Below are 9,312 nucleotides of genomic sequence, written 5' to 3'. Positions count from 1 at the left end.
TTTTAATTTTATCTTATCTTATTCTGCCAATGCAATACATAGTATGATATATTCAAAAATGTTATGTAATGACTTCTTATACAAATCAGAAATCAAACAGTAGCTAAGTATGGAGTAATCATCATATTTTATTGACCTATATATTGTTTAAATTTGTGATATATAACAGTCAGTGAAAGAGTTTCATGCTCTTCAATATATTTTCCTATACTTGGAATTGTAGACTTAATTGTGGTTCCAGACATGCGAGTAATTCCAGCAAGCAAAATGGAGACGATTGGAGGGCTGCTGCATGCTCAGGCAAGTCAGTGGAGAGCATGAGACCCTACCGTCCTTTTATTAGGATTTCAAAAGTTACAAAAAATAGAACGGGGGGGGGGGGCGGGGTGACTCTACAGCCAATAGTGAAAGAATTTTTACAATGTATCATTAGTGTGTGAAATACAGCTAGGGTAACTTAAGACTTAGATAGCACCTATCCAGGATGCAAAGCAGACCCACTAATCCTCAAGGCCAGCTCCAATTAAGACTTTATTTACAAGGAGGCAAATGGAGTACTTAACAGACCCCTTCTGATCTCAGGATTCCATGACTTGGTGGCCTGTACAGCCTAGAGCTGCAGGCGGAGACAAGGCCAGCTTATCTCCTGAGCCACAGGACACCTGTACGGAGGAGCATGTGAACATGCCCCTACCCAGAGATCTGAGTTCCTGCTACATGGAATTTATAAAATAATAGTAATTTTTATAACTTTAGATAAGATTAGAATTATGTTTTATTGTGTAAGAGCCAATGAAATTTAAGATAAACATATATTCCAGGCTCTAAGATCATAGCATTGAGCCATATTATTAGAAGCTATGTTTTGCCATGTTTTTAGAAAGTATTGTTAAATATAGATTCTACTATTTAAGTTACTTGGGAGATAACTCTTAATAGATATGACCATTATTTCAAGAGCTTCCTAAAGTTCAGTAAATGAGCTTGAATTTCAAAGATATATAACCACATACTTGTTGAGCAACTGGAAGAATCTACATTATTATCAGCATATTTTTATTATAATTTGTGTCTTCTATGAGTCAATAAGACACTACATGTATTCATCTCATAATTTTTGAAAGGGAATTGGTTCTATTGCCTTTTTCTTGGTAAAACATATAAAATATATATAGACACTGGATTAAAAAGTTTTTCAGATTTCTTAAGCAACCCTGTGCATTTATACCTTAAAAATATATTGTATAAGAACAATTAAAATGAAGATGTAACTGCAGCTTCAACCTGAGTCTCGGCTTCTCGCCTTTCTCCCTGAGCAACATGAGCTTCAGCACACGCTCCAGCTTCTCCACAAACTCCCGAGCCGGGCTCCGTGCAGTCTCCCAGCCACCGGGTCCGGCTGGCCAGCAGCGCAGCCAGCATCTATCTATGCAGGCGCCGGGGGCTCGGGCTCCCGGATCTCGGTGTCCCACTCCAGCAGCGTGCGGGGCAACTGGGGATCCAGGGGCCTGGCTGCAGGGATGGCCGGGGGTCTGGCAGGCACAGGGTGCATCCAGAGCGAGAAGGAGACTATGCAATGCCTGAATGACCGCCTGGCCTCCTACCTGGAGAGGGCGAGAAGCCTGCAGGCTGAGAATCGGAGACTGGAGAGCAAAATCCGGGAACACCTAGAGAGGAAGGGACCCCAGGTCAGAGACTGGGCGCATTATTTCAAGATCATCGAGGACCTGAGGGCTCAGATCTTTGCAAATTCTGTGGACAATGCCCGCATCGTTCTGCAGATTGACAATGCCCGTCTTGCTGCTGATGACTTCAGAGTCAAGTATGAGGCGGAGCTTGCCATGCACCAGTCTGTGGAGAATGACATCAATGGGCTTCGAAAGGTCATTGATGACACAAACATCACTCGGCTGCAGCTGGAGACGGAGATCGAGACTCTCAAGGAGGAGCTGCTCTTCATGAAGAAGAACCATGAGGAGGAAGGAAATGGTCTACAAAACCAGATTGCCAACTCCGGGCTGACTGTGGAGTTGGATGCCCCAAATGTCAGGACCTCAGCAAAATCATGGCGGACATCCGGGCCCAGTATGAGGAGCTGGCTCGGAAGAACTGAGAGGAGCTAGACAAGTCCTGGTCCCATCAGATTGAGGAGAGCACCACAGTGGTCACCTCGCAGACCGCTGAGATAGGAGCTGCTGAGATGACACGCGGAGCTGAGACGTATGGTCCAGTCCTTGGAGATTGACCTGGACTCAATGAGAAATCTGAAGGCGAGTTTGGAGCACAGCCTGAGGGAGGTGGAGACGCGCTATGCCATGCAGGTGGAGCAGCTCAATGGGATCCTGCTGCACCTGGAGTCAGAGCTGGCCCAGAACCGGGCAGAGGGGCAGCGCCAGGCCCAGGAGTATGAGGCACTGCTGAACATCAAGGTCAAGCTGGAGGCTGAGATTGCCACCTACCGCCGACTACTGGAAGAAGGGGAGGACTTCAATCTTGTTGACGTCCTGGACAACAGCCACTCCTTACAAACCATCCAAAAGACCACCATCCACAAGATTGTGGATGGCAAAGTGGTGTCCGAGGTCAACGACACCAAAGTTTTGAGGCGTTAAAGGCAGCAGAAGTGGGGGATCTTTTTGCAGGGCAGGAGGCCAATAAAAATTCAGAGTTCATTAAAAAAATATGCAGATGTACACATATACACATAAAGACATTTTAATTAAATCTAGTGGTTTAAAAGTTGGTACTTTGAAAAGGTAAAGTTCACAAACACTTAGCTAGACTAACCAAGGTAAAAAAAGAAGAAGAACCCAAATCTACAGAATTATAAATAAAAAAAGAGAGATTACAAGCAATCCCATATAAATTCAAAGGATTGTAAGACACTACTATGAACAACTATATCCAATAAACAACCTAGAAGAAATGGATGAGTTCTTTTAAACATCGGCTTACCAAGACTGAATCAAAAATATATAGAGAATCTGTATAAACCAATTACTACTGAGGATATTGAATTAGTAACTAAAAAAACTCTCAGTAAAGAAAAGCCCAGGACCAGATGGCTTCACTGGTGAATTTCACCCAACATTTAAAGAAGAATTAACAGCAAGTCTTCTTAAACTCATCCAAAAATTGAAGAGGAGGGAACAACCCCAAACATATTAAGAAGCAAGAATTATCCTCATGCCAAAACTAGGAAAGGACACTGTAGAAAAGGAAACTCTAGGCAAATATCCCTGGTAAATATAGATACAAAAATTATCAATAAAATACTAGCTAATTAAATTCAGCAGCACATTAAAAGATCATTCACCATGAACAATTTGGGTTGCAATGATGGTTCAACATACACAAAACAATCAGTATGATACACCATATTGATAGAATGAAAGAAGAGAATTGTATGATCATCTCTGTAGATGTGGAAAATGAATTTGGCAAAATTCGGCATTCATTTTTTATAAAGTTGCTTCACAAATTAGATATAGAAGGGACAGGTCTCAACATAATAAAGGCCATATATTCCAAACTCACAGATAACATCACAGTAAATAGTGAAAGGTTGAAATATTTTTCTTTAATATCAGGAAGAAGACAAGGATGTCATTCTCATCACTCCTAGTCATCATAATACTAGAAGTCCTAACTAGACTTATCAGGCAAGAAAAAGTAATGGTATCAGGATTAGAGAAGAAGAAATAAGCTCCTCTCTATTTGCAGGTGACATGATTTTATATATAGAAAATCTTAAAAACTAACTATAAAAATGCTAGCCCTAATAAATTAATTCAGTAAAGTTCAAAATACACAACTAACATAAAATTAGTAGTGTTTCTACACATTAACAACAGATTTTCTGGAAAATAAGAAAATTGATCCCATTTATAGTAGCATCAAAAATAATAAAAGCTTAGAAATAAATTTAAATAGGTGAAAGATCTCTACTTTGAAGTCTATAAGACATTGATGAAAGAAATCAAAGCAGATGTAAATAAATGGAAAAGTATCTTGTAATCATGGATTGGAAGAATTAGTATTGTTAAATTGTAAATACTATCAATAGCCATCTATAAATTCAATATAGTCCCTATCAAGATTCCAATGAAATTTTTTTATTAAGTAGAATACACACTCTTAAAATTTATAGGAAAGTACAGAAGTCCTTGAATAGCCAAAGATATCCCAAGAAGGAAGACAAAGCTGGAGGCATTATACTTCCTGATCTGAAGCTATACTATAAAGCTATAGTCATCAAACAGTATGATCTTGACATAGAAACAGACAAATAGAATAATTGAACAGAATCAAGAGCTAGAAATAAACCCAAGCATATACTATCAATTAATATTTGATAAATAATCCAAGAGTAAAAAGTCAGCCTCTTTAATAAATAATGCTGGTATAATTAGATCTTCAGTTTTGATACAAAGAAACTGGTCCCATATCTTAAGCACTCATAAAAACTAACTCAAAATGGACTCTAATACAGGGAACTAATGAACAACACAAACAAATGAGCAAAATAGAACCAGAGGCATGTAAACAAGGAATAGACTGATAGTGACCAGAAGGGAGGGGAGAGGGGGAAAAGCAGGGGAAGAAGGGGGAGGATCTGGTCAAGGAACACATATAAATGACCCATGGATGTGGACAACTGGGTGGGAATTGACAGTGGGAGAAGGGGTGGGCTGGGTGGGGGGGAACAATGAGGAAAAATAGGACAACTTTAATAGAAAGACAATAAATAAAAAGACATCCAATCATATAAAAAAAGGACTAAAGACTTAAATGTAAGACTCGAAAGCATGAAAATCCTAGAAGAAAATATAGGAATAAACAAAGCTATTTGATATATGTCTTGGTAATTATTTTTTGGAGATGATACCTAAAACACAAGCAATAAAATTAAAAATTAACAAGTGGGACTGCATTAAAATAAAAAGCTTCTCCACAACAATAGAAACCATTAAAAAAGTGAAAAGACAACCTATGGAATGGGAAGAAATATTTGCAAACCATATATTTGATAAGGGGTTAATATTCAAAATATATGAAATACTTATACAACTAAATAGCAGAACAATAAATAACCCAGTTAAAAAAAATGGGCAAAGGACCCAGATAGACACATTTCCAAAGAAGATACACAAAAGGCCAGTGGGTATATGAAAATATACTTAAAATCACTAATTATCAGGAAGAAGCAAATCAAAACAACAATGAAATAACCACTCAAGCTTGTTAGAATAACTATCATCCAAAAGACAAGAGATAACAAATGCTGGTGTGGTTGTAAATGAAAGGGAGCATGCACATTTGATGGGATGATAAATTGCTACTATTACTATGGAAAACAATATGGAGTATCCTCAAAAATTAAAAGTAGAATTACCATATGATTCAGCATTCCATGCCTGGGGATATATTCAAAAGAAACAAAAACAGAACTTGAAAAACAATATTAGTACCCCCATGTTCATAACAGTATTACTTACAATAGCCAACACATGAAAACAATGTGTCTATCAATGAATGAATGAATAAAGAAGTTGTGAGATATATGGATATTATTTTTCCATAAAAAATTGAGGAAAGCCTACTGTTTGTGACAACATGGTTGGAGCTTGAGGGCATAATGCTAAGGGTAATAAGTTAGACATAGAAAGACAAATATCATATGATCTCACTTATAAGTAAAGTATATATTTTTTAAAAAGAACAAAAATTATAGAGAAAGTTCAGATTTGTGGTTACCAGGGGTCGAGCATGGGAATTGGAGGGAGGTGGCCAAATGTACAAACTTTAATTTTTAAGGAGCGTAAGTACTAGGGAAGTGATATACAACATGATGACTATAGAAAATTGTTAAAAGAGTAAATACTAAGGGTTCTCATCACAAGGAGGGGGGGATAATGGTGGAAAGAAGGGGAAGAGACTAGACAAAGAAAATGTATGAATGACCCACGGACATGGACAACAGTGTGGGAACTGACTGTGGGAGTAGGGGTTGGGAGAGCGGTGGAGGGCAAAAGGGGAAAATTTGGTACAACTGTAACAGAATAACAATTTTAAAAATCTTAAAAAATAAAAGTAAATAAAGAAATGTCATATAAGCTGATGAAAATATGCTCAGCATCATGAATCATCAAGAAAATGCAAATCAAAAACCACAATAAGATACCACATCACACCCATTAGGATACAGAGTAATAATAAAAAATAAAAGATACTAACATTGTTGCAAGCATGTGCAGATCTATAGTGGTACAGTTGCCAGTTGCTTTGGAAACCAGTTTGGCAGGTTAAACAAACAAACAAACAAACAAACAAATTGTGTGTGACTTTTAGTAGCAGCATTATTCATAATAGCCAGAAGGTTGAAATGACCTAAATGCCTATAAATTTATGAATGTCTAAACAAAATATTCCTTACAGTGTAATATTATTTGGCTATAAAAAGGAATATAATACTGATACATAGCAAAACATGGATGAACACTGAAAATTAAATGTGCAAGGTGAAAGAAACCAGTCACAAAAAACCCACATATTTATATGATTTCCTTCATATCTACCCTATAAATATATATAATAGATTAGTGATTGCTTTAAGGATGGCTGGGGATGTGGGAAATAAAGGTTAATAACTACAAGGTATGAGTTTATTTCTGAGGTTATGAAAATGTTTAAAATCAACCGGTTATGGTTGCATCAGTTACTAAATGTACTAAAAACCATTGAATGTTACACTTTAAATGGATGAATTGTATGTTAAGTGAATCAAATCTCAATGCAGCTGTTAAAAGTAAATAAATAATGTGTCAAATTCTGGAGAAAGTTTGTGTCTAGTTCTGTGAAATAAAATGTTATCTGTGTTTAAATAATTGACTGATTTATATTTCTTATCTCAGTTTCTTACTAGTAGCAAGTACACATAACTCGCAACTATTCCTGGAAGCTGGCAGACTTTCAGAGTTCTGAGCTCTCGTGTGACAATTGATCTTGTGACCAGTTGTCTAACTGATACCAACATTTGTTTAACTGACTTACCATGTTTATCAAATAGATCCAAGAATATGAACAGACCAAAGATGGTAAAAGAGGGGTTGTATCTGACTTGACTAATTCTAATTTGCTTCCCTTCTTAAATTATTGCATCATGTGCTCATTTTTGATTTGTACTATTATCAAATTAAGGTGATAGAGATAACCACAGTTGAATAACTTTTTCAAATATTTTAAAGATTCAGAAGAGAACAAAACCCTGAATATAAATTAATACTATTGTAATATTTAACACTAGTATTTTGAATGCTAGATAATTACTATTATATAAAAAGTCATTTATGATAATGAATCTACTTACATTGATCAAGTTTCTCTACTTAGGTAGCTGTGTATTTCATGGATGGACTGATATATTCCTGGTATACGAGGCCTGTCCAGAAGGTACCCAGTCATGTAATATGAAAAATAGAGACATTTATTGAGGAAGATACAAGATATAAGAAACATTGTACACAGGACAATGACACCTCAGTCTCTTTTCAAGTAGGCACCTTGGAACCTCACACAGTTCTCTCAGTCACCATCAGCTGCCTCATTGTATTTTCCTAAATCTCATCAATAGTCTAAAATCTCTTCCCTTTCAAACAAGGGTGATTTTAATTTTGGGAAAATCCATAAGTGGCAGGGCACCAAATCTGGGCTGTAGGGGGGCTGAGTCACCTGAGTGATTTGATATTTTGCCAAAAACTCTGCACAAGACATGATGCATGAGAGGGTGCATTGCTGTGATGAAGCTGCTAATCCCCAGGTGCCCATAGCTGCGGCCTTTTGAATCATCCGAATAGTTTCCACAGAGGAATGTTCAAGCTTAACACAAAGTTTGATGCAGATTTGTTGCTCTACTTGCTCAGTCATTTTGAATGCAATAGCCACACAGTGCACATGCTCACTCAGTGGCATCTACTGCCCCCACTGACTAGTACAGTGAAGTCCTCATGTTCACACATTTGCATTCCAGGTCATTCTCCTTGGCTGCCAGGTTACATTGATGTGCAAACTGTTCTCATTATATTAATAATAGCTGGACAGACCTCATGCCTGGGTAGGACACCTTACTCTAAGGTGTATGATATGTGGCCCAACGGAGGTCAGGAGGATGTGAGAAATTGATGTGGAGTAATGGAACGAAAAACTAAGATGGAGTAGTCAGATTTTCTCATTTAATAAAAAATGTCAAGATACTGAGGTTGTTAGTAGTAGAGCTAATGTATGATGGAAGTTGAGATATCTATAAGCATATTAAGTTTATGAAGCAGAACAAGCTATAAGTAGAGGCAGTCAAATACTTCACAGAGAGAACAAGACAAATGAATGAGAAAAAGGAAAATTCAAAATTTATGAAATAAACATGACATGAAGATATTGAGGATAGTTACTTCTTGATACTGTAAAGATTATCTATTTAATCTTGACATTATTTGCACTTTAAAATAAGCAATGGGCTTCTTTATATAGAAATTTGACATTTACTTAGAAAAAATATTTGATAATTTTATTAAGTGAATTTCTCAGTAAACACATTAAAATTCTCTTTTAAGCTTGTTTTGTGATAAATGAATACAGAGTTGTTTATCTCTGCAGTAGTGTTTCTTTCAGAAGTTTCTAAACATTGCCTTGTCATTTTGCTTATTCTTGACATCTTGACATTTTCCCCTCTTACAACTGTCTATTATGAGCAGCAGTTTCACATCAATGCTTTTCTTGCCAAAAGGTCATAAAAGATTTAATCAAAGTTTGATTGTTTTGAAAAGTAATGGTCACAAATTTTGAAATGATATGGATCATGAGCTTTTATTCATAAAGTAATGTCTTTCTAAGGTAATATTTCCAGTTAAGTATAGTCATGTTAAGGAATGTCAGAGTGCTCTTCTTACACTGCTTTATCTTTACATTTTTCTCTTTTTGAAAATATTTATTTATCTTTAGAGAGAGGGGAAGGGAGGGAGAAAGAGAGGGAAAGAAACATCAATGTGTGGTTGCCTCTTGCACACCACCAACTGGGGACCTAGCCTGCAACCCAGGCATGTGCCCTGACTGGGAATCAAACTGGTGACCCTTTGATTCACAGGGCAGTACTCAATCCACTAAACTACATCAGCCAGGGCTCTTTGCATTTTTCTTATTGATCAGAATAGTGCTTTTGAAACTTAGTGACAATTGTATAGAACAAACATTTTAAAACTTTCATGTCAATAATTCTTAGTAAAAATTATCAATATTAGTGTTAATAACTTCACAAGG

The 9,312-nt window shown here is 36.7% G+C and overlaps 1 pseudogene; it reads left to right on the top strand.

Annotated features, from left to right (window-relative positions):
• Positions 1-243: 243 nt before the first annotated feature.
• LOC150015831 (keratin, type I cytoskeletal 18 pseudogene) lies at positions 244-2,612 on the top strand (annotated as a pseudogene).
• The last annotated feature ends 6,700 nt before the right edge of the window (positions 2,613-9,312 follow it).

The sequence above is a fragment of the Furipterus horrens genome, unplaced genomic scaffold (genome assembly GCF_987537825.1).
Source record: "Furipterus horrens unplaced genomic scaffold, mFurHor1.1.pri manual_scaffold_3, whole genome shotgun sequence".
Taxonomy (NCBI): domain Eukaryota; kingdom Metazoa; phylum Chordata; class Mammalia; order Chiroptera; family Furipteridae; genus Furipterus; species Furipterus horrens.
This window is presented reverse-complemented; position numbering and strand designations above follow the sequence as displayed.